Below are 11,549 nucleotides of genomic sequence, written 5' to 3'. Positions count from 1 at the left end.
GGAGTTCCGAGTATCTCTTTTCCGATGCATTATTCCTCCTTTACTGCATCCCTCGCTCCCTCACATTGACGAATTAAAACACAAATTGCGTCTATAAGAAATACTCTGGGTTCCCTGCATTGTCCTTCTAAATCGGGATTCGTTTCTACGGAAACGATTGGATTTTCTTTGGGGTTCCGAGTATCTCTTGTCCGATGCATTATTCCTCCTTTACTGCATCCCTCGCTCCCTCACATTGACGAATTAACACACAATTTGCGTCCATATGAAATACTCTGGATTCCCTGCATTGTCCTTCTAAATCGAGATACGTTTCTACGGAAACGATAGGATTTTCTTTGGGGTTCCGAGTATCTCTTTTCCGATGCATTATTCCTCCTTTACTGCATCCCTCGCTCCCTCACATTGACGAATTAACACACAATTTGCGTCCATATGAAATACTCAGGATTCCCTGCATTGTCCTTCTACATCGAGATACGTTTCTACGGAAACGATAGGATTTTCTTTGGGGTTCCGAGTATCTCTTTTCCGATGCATTATTCCTCCTTTACTGCATCCCTCGCTCCCTCACATTGACGAATTAACACACAATTTGCGTCCATATGAAGTACTCTGGATTCCCTGCATTGTCCTTATACATCGAGATACGTTTCTACGGAAACGATAGGATTTTCTTTGTGGTTCCGAGTATCTCTTTTCCGATGCATTATTCCTCCTTTACTGCATCCCTCGCTCCCTCACATTGACGAATTAACACACAATTTGCGTCCATATGAAATACTCAGGATTCCCTGCATTGTCCTTCTAAATCGAGATACGTTTCTACGGAAACGATAGGATTTTCTTTGGAGTTCCGAGTATCTCTTTTCCGATGCATTATTCCTCCTTTACTGCATCCCTCGCTCCCTCACATTGACGAATTAACACACAAATTGCGTCTATATGAAATACCCTGGGTTCCCTGCATTGTCCTTCTAAATCGGGATTCGTTTCTACGGAAACGATTGGATTTTCTTTGGGGTTCCGAGTATCTCTTGTCCGATGCATTATTCCTCCTTTACTGCATCCCTCGCTCCCTCACATTGACGATTTAACACACAATTTGCGTCCATATGAAATACTCTTGATTCCCTGCATTGTCCTTCTACATCGAGATACGTTTCTACGGAAACGATAGGATTTTCTTTGGGGTTCCGAGTATCTCTTTTCCGATGCATTATTCCTCCTTTACTGCATCCCTCGCTCCCTCACAGTGACGAATTAACACACAATTTGCGTCCATATGAAATACTCAGGATTCCCTGCATTGTCCTTCTACATCGAGATACGTTTCTACGGAAACGATAGGATTTTCTTTGGGGTTCCGAGTATCTCTTATCCGATGCATTATTCCTCCTTTACTGCATCCCTCGCTCCCTCACATTGACGAATTAACACACAATTTGCGTCCATATGAAATACTCTGGATTCCCTGCATTGTCCTTCTAAATCGAGATACGTTTTTATGGAAACGATAGGATTTTCTTTGGGGTTCCGAGTCTCTCTTTTCCGATGCATTATTCCTCCTTTACTGCATCATTCGCTCCCTCACATTGACGAATTAACACACAATTTGCGTCCATATGAAATACTCTGGATTCCCTGCATTGTCCTTCTAAATCGGGATTCGTTTCTACGGAAACGACAGGATTTTCTTTGGGGTTCCGAGTATCTCTTTTCCGATGCATTATTCCTCCTTTACTGCATCCCTCGCTCCCTCACATTGCCGAATTAACACACAAATTGCGTCCATATGAAATACTCTGGGTTCCCTGCATTATCTTTCTAAATCGAGATACGTTTCTACAGAAACGATAGTATTTTCTTTTGGGAGTCGAGTATCTCTTTTCCGATGCATTATTCCTCCTTTACTGCATCCCTCGCTCCCTCACATTGACGAATTAACACACAATTTGCGTCCATATGAATTACTCTGGATTCCCTGCATTGTCCTTCTAAATCGAGATACGTTTCTACGGAAACGAAAGGATTTTCTTTGGGGTTCCGAGTATCTCTTTTCCGATGCATTATTCCTCCTTTACTGCATCCCTCGCTCCCTCACATTGACGAATTAACACACAATTTGCGTCCATATGAAATACTCTGGATTCCCTGCATTGTCCTTCTAAATCGAGATACGTTTCTACGGAAACGATAGGATTTTCTTTGGAGTTCCGAGTATCTCTTTTCCGATGCATTATTCCTCCTTTACTGCATCCCTCGCTCCCTCACATTGACGAATTAAAACACAAATTGCGTCTATATGAAATACTCTGGGTTCCCTGCATTGTCCTTCTAAATCGGGATTCGTTTCTACGGAAACGATTGGATTTTCTTTGGGGTTCCGAGTATCTCTTGTCCGATGCATTATTCCTCCTTTACTGCATCCCTCGCTCCCTCACATTGACGAATTAACACACAATTTGCGTCCATATGAAATACTCTGGATTCCCTGCATTGTCCTTCTAAATCGAGATACGTTTCTACGGAAACGATAGGATTTTCTTTGGGGTTCCGAGTATCTCTTTTCCGATGCATTATTCCTCCTTTACTGCATCCCTCGCTCCCTCACATTGACGAATTAACACACAATTTGCGTCCATATGAAATACTCTGGATTCTCTGCATTGTCCTTCTAAATCGAGATACGTTTCTACGGAAACGATAGGATTTTCTTTGGGGTTCCGAGTATCTCTTTTCCGATGCATTATTCCTCCTTTACTGCATCCCTCGCTCCCTCACATTGACGAATTAACACACAATTTGCGTCCATATGAAATACTCTAGATTCCCTGCATTGTCCTTCTAAATAGAGATACGTTTCTACGGAAACGAAAGGATTTTCTTTGGGGTTCCGAGTATCTCTTTACCGATGCATTATTCCTCCTTTACTGCATCCCTCGCTCCCTCACATTGACGAATTAACACACAATTTGCGTCCATATGAAATACTCTGGATTCCCTGCATTGTCCTTCTAAATCGAGATACGTTTCTACGGAAACGATAGGATTTTCTTTGGGGTTCCGCGTATCTCTTTTCCGATGCATTATTCCTCCTTTACAGCATCCCTCGCTCCCTCACATTGACGAATTAACACACAATTTGCGTCCATATGAAATACTCTGGATTCTCTGCATTGTTCTTCTAAATCGAGATACGTTTCTAAGGAGACGATAGGATTTTCTTTGGGGTTCCGAGTATCTCTTTTCCGATGCATTATTCCTCCTTTACTGCATCCCTCGCTAACTCACATTGCCGAATTAACACACAATTTGCGTCCATATGAAATACTCTGGGTTCCCTGCATTATCTTTCTAAAACGAGATACGTTTCTACGGAAACGGTAGGGTTTTCTTTTGGGAGTCGAGTATCGCTTTTCCGATGCATTATTCCTTCTTTACTGCATCTATTCCTCCTTTACTGCATCCCTCGCTCCCTCACATTGACGAATTAACACACAATTTGAGTCCATATGATATACTGCGGATTCCCTGCATTGTCCTTCTATATCGACATACGTTTCTACGGAAACGATAGGATTTTCTTTGGGGTTCCGAGTATCTCTTTTCCGATGCATTATTCATCCTTTACTGCATACCTCGCTCCCTCACATTGACGAATTAACGCACAATTTGCGTCCATATGAAATACTCTGGATTCCCTGCATTGTCCTTCTAAATCGATATACGTTTCTACGGAAACGATAGGATTTTCTTTTGGGAGTCGAGTATCTCTTTTCCGATGCATTATTCCTCCTTTACTGCATCCCTCGCTCCCTCACATTGACGAATTAACACACAATTTGCGTCCATATGAAATACTCTGGATTCCCTGCATTGTCCTTCTAAATCGGGATTCGTTTCTACGGAAACGACAGGATTTTCTTTGGGGTTCCGAGTATCTCTTTTCCGATGCATTATTCCTCCTTTACTGCATCCCTCGCTCCCTCACATTGCCGAAATAACACACAAATTGCGTCCATATGAAATACTCTGGGTTCCCTGCATTATCTTTCTACATCGAGATACGTTTCTACGGAAACGATAGGATTTTCTTTTGGGAGTCGAGTATCTCTTTTCCGATGCATTATTCCTCCTTTACTGCATCCCTCGCTCCCTCACATTGACGAATTAACACACAATTTGCGTCCATATGAAATACTCTGGATTCCCTGCATTGTCCTTCTAAATCGAGATACGTTTCTACGGAAACGATGTGATTTTCTTTGGGGTCCCGAGTATCTCTTTTCCGATGCATTATTCCACCTTTACTGCATCCCTCGCTCCCTCACATTGCCGAATTAACACACAAATTGCGTCCATATGAAATACTCTGGGTTCCCTGCATTATCTTTCTAAATCGAGATACGTTTCTACGGAAATGATAGGATTTTCTTTTGGGGTCGATTATCTCTTTTCCGATGCATTATTCCTCCTTTACTGCATCCCTCGCTCCCTCTCATTGACGAATTAACACACAATTTCCGTCCATATGAAGTAGTCTGGATTCCCTGCATTGTCCTTCAAAATCGAGATACGTTTCTACGGAAACGATATGATTTTCTTTGGGGTTCCGAGTATCTCTTTTCCGATGCATTATTCCTCCTTTACTGCATCCCTCGCTCCCTCACATTGACGAATTAACACACAATTTGCGTCCATATGAAATACTCTGGATTCCCTGCATTGTCCTTCTAAATCAAGATACGTTTCTACGGAAACAATAGGATTTTCTTTGTGGTTCCGAGTATCTCTTTTCCGATGCATTATTCCTCCTTTACTGCATCCCTCGCTCCCTCACATTGACGAATTAACACACAATTTGCGTCCATATGAAATACTCTGGATTCCCTGCATTGTCCTTCTAAATCAAGATACGTTTCTACGGAAACGAAAGGATTTTCTTTGGGGTTCCGAGTATCTCTTTTCCGATGCATTATTCCTCCTTTACTGCATCCCTCGCTCCCTCACATTGACGAATTAACACACAATTTGCGTCCATATGAAATACTCTGGATTCCCTGCATTGTCCTTCTAAATCAAGATACGTTTCTACGGAAACAATAGGATTTTCTTTGGGGTTCCGAGTATCTCTTTTCCGATGCATTATTCCTCCTTTACTGCATCCCTCGCTCCCTCACATTGACGAATTAACACACAATTTGCGTCCATATGAAATACTCTGGATGCCCTGCATTGTCTTTCTAAATCGAAATACGTTTCTACGGAAACGATAGGATTTTCTTTGGGGTTCCGCGTATCTCTTTTCCGATGCATTATTCCTCCTTTACTGCATCCCTCGCTTCCTCACAGTGACGAATTAACACACAATTTGCGTCCATATGAAATACTCTGGATTCCCTGCATTGTCCTTATAAATCGAGATACGTTTCTACGGAAACGATAGGATTTTCTTTGGGGTTCCGAGTATCTCTTTTCCGATGCATTATTCCTCTTTTACTGCATCCCTCACATCTCTTTTCCGATGCATTTGCGTCCATATGAAATACTCTGGATTCCCTGCATTGTCCTTCTAAATCAAGATACGTTTCTACGGATACAATAGGATTTTCTTTGGGGTTCCGAGTATCTCTTTTCCGATGCATGTTTCTACGGAAACGATAGGATTTTCTTTTGGGTTCCGAGTATCTCTTTTCCCATGCATTATTCCTCCTTTACTGCATCCCTCGCTCCCTCACATTGACGAAATAACACACAATTTGCGTCCATATGATATACTCTGGATTCCCTGCATTGTCCTTCTAAATCGAGATACGTTTCTACGGAAACGATAGGATTTTCTTAGGGGTTCCGAGTATCTCTTTTCCGATGCATTATTCCTCCTTTACTGCATCCCTCGCTCCCTCACATTGCCGAATTAACACACAATTTGTGTCCATATGAAATACTCTGGGTTCCCTGCATTATCTTTCTAAAACGAGATACGTTTCTACGGAAACGATAGAATTTTCTTTTGGGAGTCGAGTATCTCTTTTCCGATGCATTATTCCTCCGTTACTGCATCCCTCGCTCCCTCACATTGACGAATTAACACACAATTTGCGTCCATATGATATACTCTGGATTCCCTGCATTGTCCCTCTAAATCGAGATACGTTTCTACGGAAACGATAGGATTTTCTTTGGGGTTCCGAGTATCTCTTTTCCAATGCATTATTCCTGTTTTACTGCATTTCTCGCTCCCTCACATTGACGAATTAACACACAATTTGCGTCCATATGAAATACTCTGGATTCCCTGCATTGTCCTTCTAAATCGAGATACGTTTCTACGGAAACGATAGGATTTTCTTTGGTGTTCCGTGTATCGCTTATCCGATGCATTATTCCTCCTTTACTGCATCCCTCGCTCCCTCACATTGACGAATTAACACACAATTTGCGTCCATATGAAATACTCTGGATTCCCTGCATTGTCCTTCTAAATCGAGATACGTTTCTACGGAAAGGATAGGATTTTCTTTGGGGTTCCGAGTATCTCTTTTCCGATTTATTATTCCTCCTTTACTGCATCCCTCACTCCCTCACATTGACGAATTAACACACAATTTGCGTCCATATGAAATCCTCAGGATTCCCTTCATTGTCCTTCTACATCGAGATACGTTTCTACGGAAACGATAGGATTTTCTTTGGGGTTGCGAGTATCTCTTTTCCGATGCATTATTCCTCCTTTACTGCATCCCTCGCTAACTCACATTGACGAATTAACAAACAATTTGCGTCCATATGAAATACTCTGGATTCCCTGCATTGTCCTTCTAAATCGAGATACGTTTCTACGGAAACGATAGGATTTTCTTTGGGGTTCCGAGTTTCTCTTTTCCGATGCATTATTCCTCCTTTACTGCATCAATCGCTCCCTCACATTGACGAATTAACACACAATTTGCGTCCATAGGAAACACTCTGGATTCCCTGCATTGTCCTTCTAAATCGGGATTCGTTTCTACGGAAACGATAGGATTTTCTTTGGGGTTCCGAGTATCTCTATTCCGATGCATTATTCCTCCTTTACTGCATCCCTCGCTCCCTCTCATTGACGAATTAACACACAATTTCCGTCCATATGAAATACTCTGGATTCCCTGCATTGTCCTTCTAAATCAAGATACGTTTCTACGGAAACAATAGGATTTTCTTTGGGGTTCCGCGTATCTCTTTTCCGATGCATTATTCCTCCTTTACTGCATCCCTCGCTCCCTCACATTGACGAATTAACACACAATTTGCGTCCATATGAAATACTCTGGATTCCCTGCATTGTTCTTCTAAATCAAGATACGTTTCTACGGAAACAATAGGATTTTCTTTGGGGTTCCGAGTATCTCTTTTCCGATATATTATTCCTCCTTTACTGCATCCCTCGCTCCCTCACATTGACGAATTAACACACAATTTGCGTCCATATGAAATACTCTGGATTCCCTGCATTGTCCTTCTAAATCAAGATACGTTTCTACGGAAACAATAGGATTTTCTTTGGGGTTCCGAGTATCTCTTTTCCGATGCATTATTCCTCCTTTACTGCATCCCTCGCTCCCTCACATTGATGAATTAACACACAATTTGCGTCCATATGAAATACTCTGGATGCCCTGCATTGTCCTTCTAAATCGAGATACGTTTCTACAGAAACGATAGGATTTTCTTTGGGGTTCCGCGTATCTCTTTTCCGATGCATTATTCCTCCTTTACTGCATCCCTCGCTTCCTCACAGTGACGAATTAACACACATTTTGCGTCCATATGAAATACTCTGGATTCCCTGCATTGTCCTTATAAATCGAGATACGTTTCTACGGAAACGATAGGATTTTCTTTGGGGTTCCGAGTATCTCTTTTCCGATGCATTATTCCTCTTTTACTGCATCCCTCACATCTCTTTTCAGATGCATTTGCGTCCATATGAAATACTCTGGATTCCCTGCATTGTCCTTCTAAATCAAGATACGTTCCTACGGAAACAATAGGATTTTCTTTGGGGTTCCGAGTATCTCTTTTCCGATGCATGTTTCTACGGAAACGATAGGATTTTCTTTTGGGTTCCGAGTATCTCTTTTCCCATGCATTATTCCTCCTTTACTGCATCCCTCGCTCCCTCACATTGACGCAATAACACACAATTTCCGTCCATATGAAGTAGTCTGGATTCCCTGCATTGTCCTTCTAAATCGAGATACGTTTCTACGGAAACGAATGAATTTTCTTTCGGGAGTCGAGTATCTCTTTTCCGATGCATTATTCCTCCTTTACTGCATCCCTCGCTCCCTCACATTGACGAATTAACACACAATTTGCGTCCATATGATATACTCTGGATTCCCTGCATTGTCCTTCTAAATCGAGATACGTTTCTACGGAAACGATAGGATTTTCTTTGGGGTTCCGAGTATCTCTTTTCCAATGCATTATTCCTGTTTTACTGCATTTCTCGCTCCCTCACATTGACGAATTAACACACAATTTGCGTCCATATGAAATACTCTGGATTCCCTGCATTGTCCTTCTAAATCGAGATACGTTCCTACGGAAACGATAGGATTTTCTTTGGAATTCCGAGTATCTCTTTTCCGAAGCATTATTCCTCCTTAATTGCATCCCTCGCTCCCTCACATTGACGAATTAACACACAATTTGCGTCCATATGAAATACTCTGGATTCCCTGCATTGTCCTTCTAAATCAAGATACGTTTCTACGGAAACAATAGGATTTTCTTTGGGGTTCCGAGTATCTCTTTTCCGATGCATTATTCCTCCTTTACTGCATCCCTCGCTCCCTCACATTGACGAATTAACACACAATTTGCGTCCATATGAAATACTCTGGATGCCCTGCATTGTCTTTCTAAATCGAGATACGTTTCTACGGAAACGATAGGATTTTCTTTGGGGTTCCGCGTATCTCTTTTCCGATGCATTATTCCTCCTTTACTGCATCCCTCGCTTCCTCACAGTGACGAATTAACACACAATTTGCGTCCATATGAAATACTCTGGATTCCCTGCATTGTCCTTATAAATCGAGATACGTTTCTACGGAAACGATAGGATTTTCTTTGGGGTTCCGAGTATCTCTTTTCCGATGCATTATTCCTCTTTTACTGCATCCCTCACATCTCTTTTCCGATGCATTTGCGTCCATATGAAATACTCTGGATTCCCTGCATTGTCCTTCTAAATCAAGATACGTTTCTACGGAAACAATAGGATTTTCTTTGGGGTTCCGAGTATCTCTTTTCCGATGCATGTTTCTACGGAAACGATAGGATTTTCTTTTGGGTTCCGAGTATCTCTTTTCCCATGCATTATTCCTCCTTTACTGGATCCCTCGCTCCCTCACATTGACGAAATAACACACAATTTGCGTCCATATGATATACTCTGGATTCCTTGCATTGTCCTTCTAAATCGAGATACGTTTCTACGGCAACGATAGAATTTTCTTTTGGGAGTCGAGTATCTCTTTTCCGATGCATTATTCCTCCGTTACTGCATCCCTCGCTCCCTCACATTGACGAATTAACACACAATTTGCGTCCATATGATATACTCTGGATTCCCTGCATTGTCCTTCTAAATCGAGATACGTTTCTACGGAAACGATAGGATTTTCTTTGGGGTTCCGAGTATCTCTTTTCCAATGCATTATTCCTGTTTTACTGCATTTCTCGCTCCCTCACATTGACGAATTAACACACAATTTGCGTCCATATGAAATACTCTGGATTCCCTGCATTCTCCTTCTAAATCGAGGTACGTTTCTACGGAAACGACAGGATTTTCTTTGGTGTTCCGTGTATCGCTTATCCGATGCATTATTCCTCCTTTACTGCATCCCTCGCTCCCTCACATTGACGAATTTACACACAATTTGCGTCCATATGGAATACTCTGGATTCCCTGCATTGTCCTTCTAAATCGAGATACGTTCCTACGGAAACGATAGGATTTTCTTTGGAATTCCGAGTATCTCTTTTCCGATGCATTATTCCTCCTTTATTGCATCCCTCGCTCCCTCACATTGACGAATTAACACACAAATTGCGTCTATATGAAATACTCTGGGTTCCCTGCATTGTCCTTCTAAATCGGGATTCGTTTCTACGGAAACGATAGGATTTTCTTTGGGGTTCCGAGTATCTCTTTTGCGATGCATTATTCCTCCTTTACAGCATCCCTCGCTCCCTCACATTGACGAATGAACACACTATTTGCGTCCATATGAAATACTCTGGATTCCCTGCATTGTCCTTCTAAATCGAGATACGTTTCTACGGAAAGGATAGGATTTTCTTTGGGGTTCCGAGTATCTCTTTTCCGATTTATTATTCCTCCTTTACTGCATCCCTCACTCCCTCACATTGACGAATTAACACACAATTTGCGTCCATATGAAATACTCAGGATTCCCTTCATTGTCCTTCTACATCGAGATACGTTTCTACGGAAACGATAGGATTTTCTTTGGGGTTGCGAGTATCTCTTTTCCGATGCATTATTCCTCCTTTACTGCATCCCTCGCTAACTCACATTGACGAATTAACAAACAATTTGCGTCCATATGAAATACTCTGGATTCCCTGCATTGTCCTTCTAAATCGAGATACGTTTGTACGGAAACGATAGGATTTTCTTTGGGGTTCCGAGTTTCTCTTTTCCGATGCATTATTCCTCCTTTACTGCATCAATCGCTCCCTCACATTGACGAATTAACACACAATTTGCGTCCATAGGAAACACTCTGGATTCCCTGCATTGTCCTTCTAAATCGGGATTCGTTTCTACGGAAACGATAGGATTTTCTTTGCGGTTCCGAGTATCTCTATTCCGATGCATTATTCCTCCTTTACTGCATCCCTCGCTCCCTCTCATTGACGAATTAACACACAATTTCCGTCCATATGAAGTAGTCTGGATTCCCTGCATTGTCCTTCTAAATCGAGATACGTTTCTACGGAAACGATATGATTTTCTTTGGGGTTCCGAGTATCTCTTTTCCGATGCATTATTCCTCCTTTACTGCATCCCTCGCTCCCTCACATTGACGAATTAACACACAATTTGCGTCCATATGAAATACTCTGGATTCCCTGCATTGTCCTTCTAAATCAAGATACGTTTCTACGGAAACAATAGGATTTTCTTTGTGGTTCCGCGTATCTCTTTTCCGATGCATTATTCCTCCTTTACTGCATCCCTCGCTCCCTCACATTGACGAATTAACACACAATTTGCGTCCATATGATATACTCTGGATTCCCTGCATTGTCCTTCTAAATCGAGATACGTTTCTACGGAAACGATAGGATTTTCTTTGGGGTTCCGAGTATCTCTTTTCCGATGCATTATTCCTCTTTTACTGCATCCCTCACATCTCTTTTCAGATGCATTTGCGTCCATATGAAATACTCTGGATTCCCTGCATTGTCCTTCTAAATCAAGATACGTTCCTACGGAAACAATAGGATTTTCTTTGGGGTTC

Source organism: Schistocerca nitens, chromosome 2 (genome assembly GCF_023898315.1).
Source record: "Schistocerca nitens isolate TAMUIC-IGC-003100 chromosome 2, iqSchNite1.1, whole genome shotgun sequence".
In the NCBI taxonomy this organism is placed as follows: domain Eukaryota; kingdom Metazoa; phylum Arthropoda; class Insecta; order Orthoptera; family Acrididae; genus Schistocerca; species Schistocerca nitens.
The sequence above is the reverse complement of the archived record's forward strand: the minus strand, read 5'-3'. Positions refer to the sequence as shown.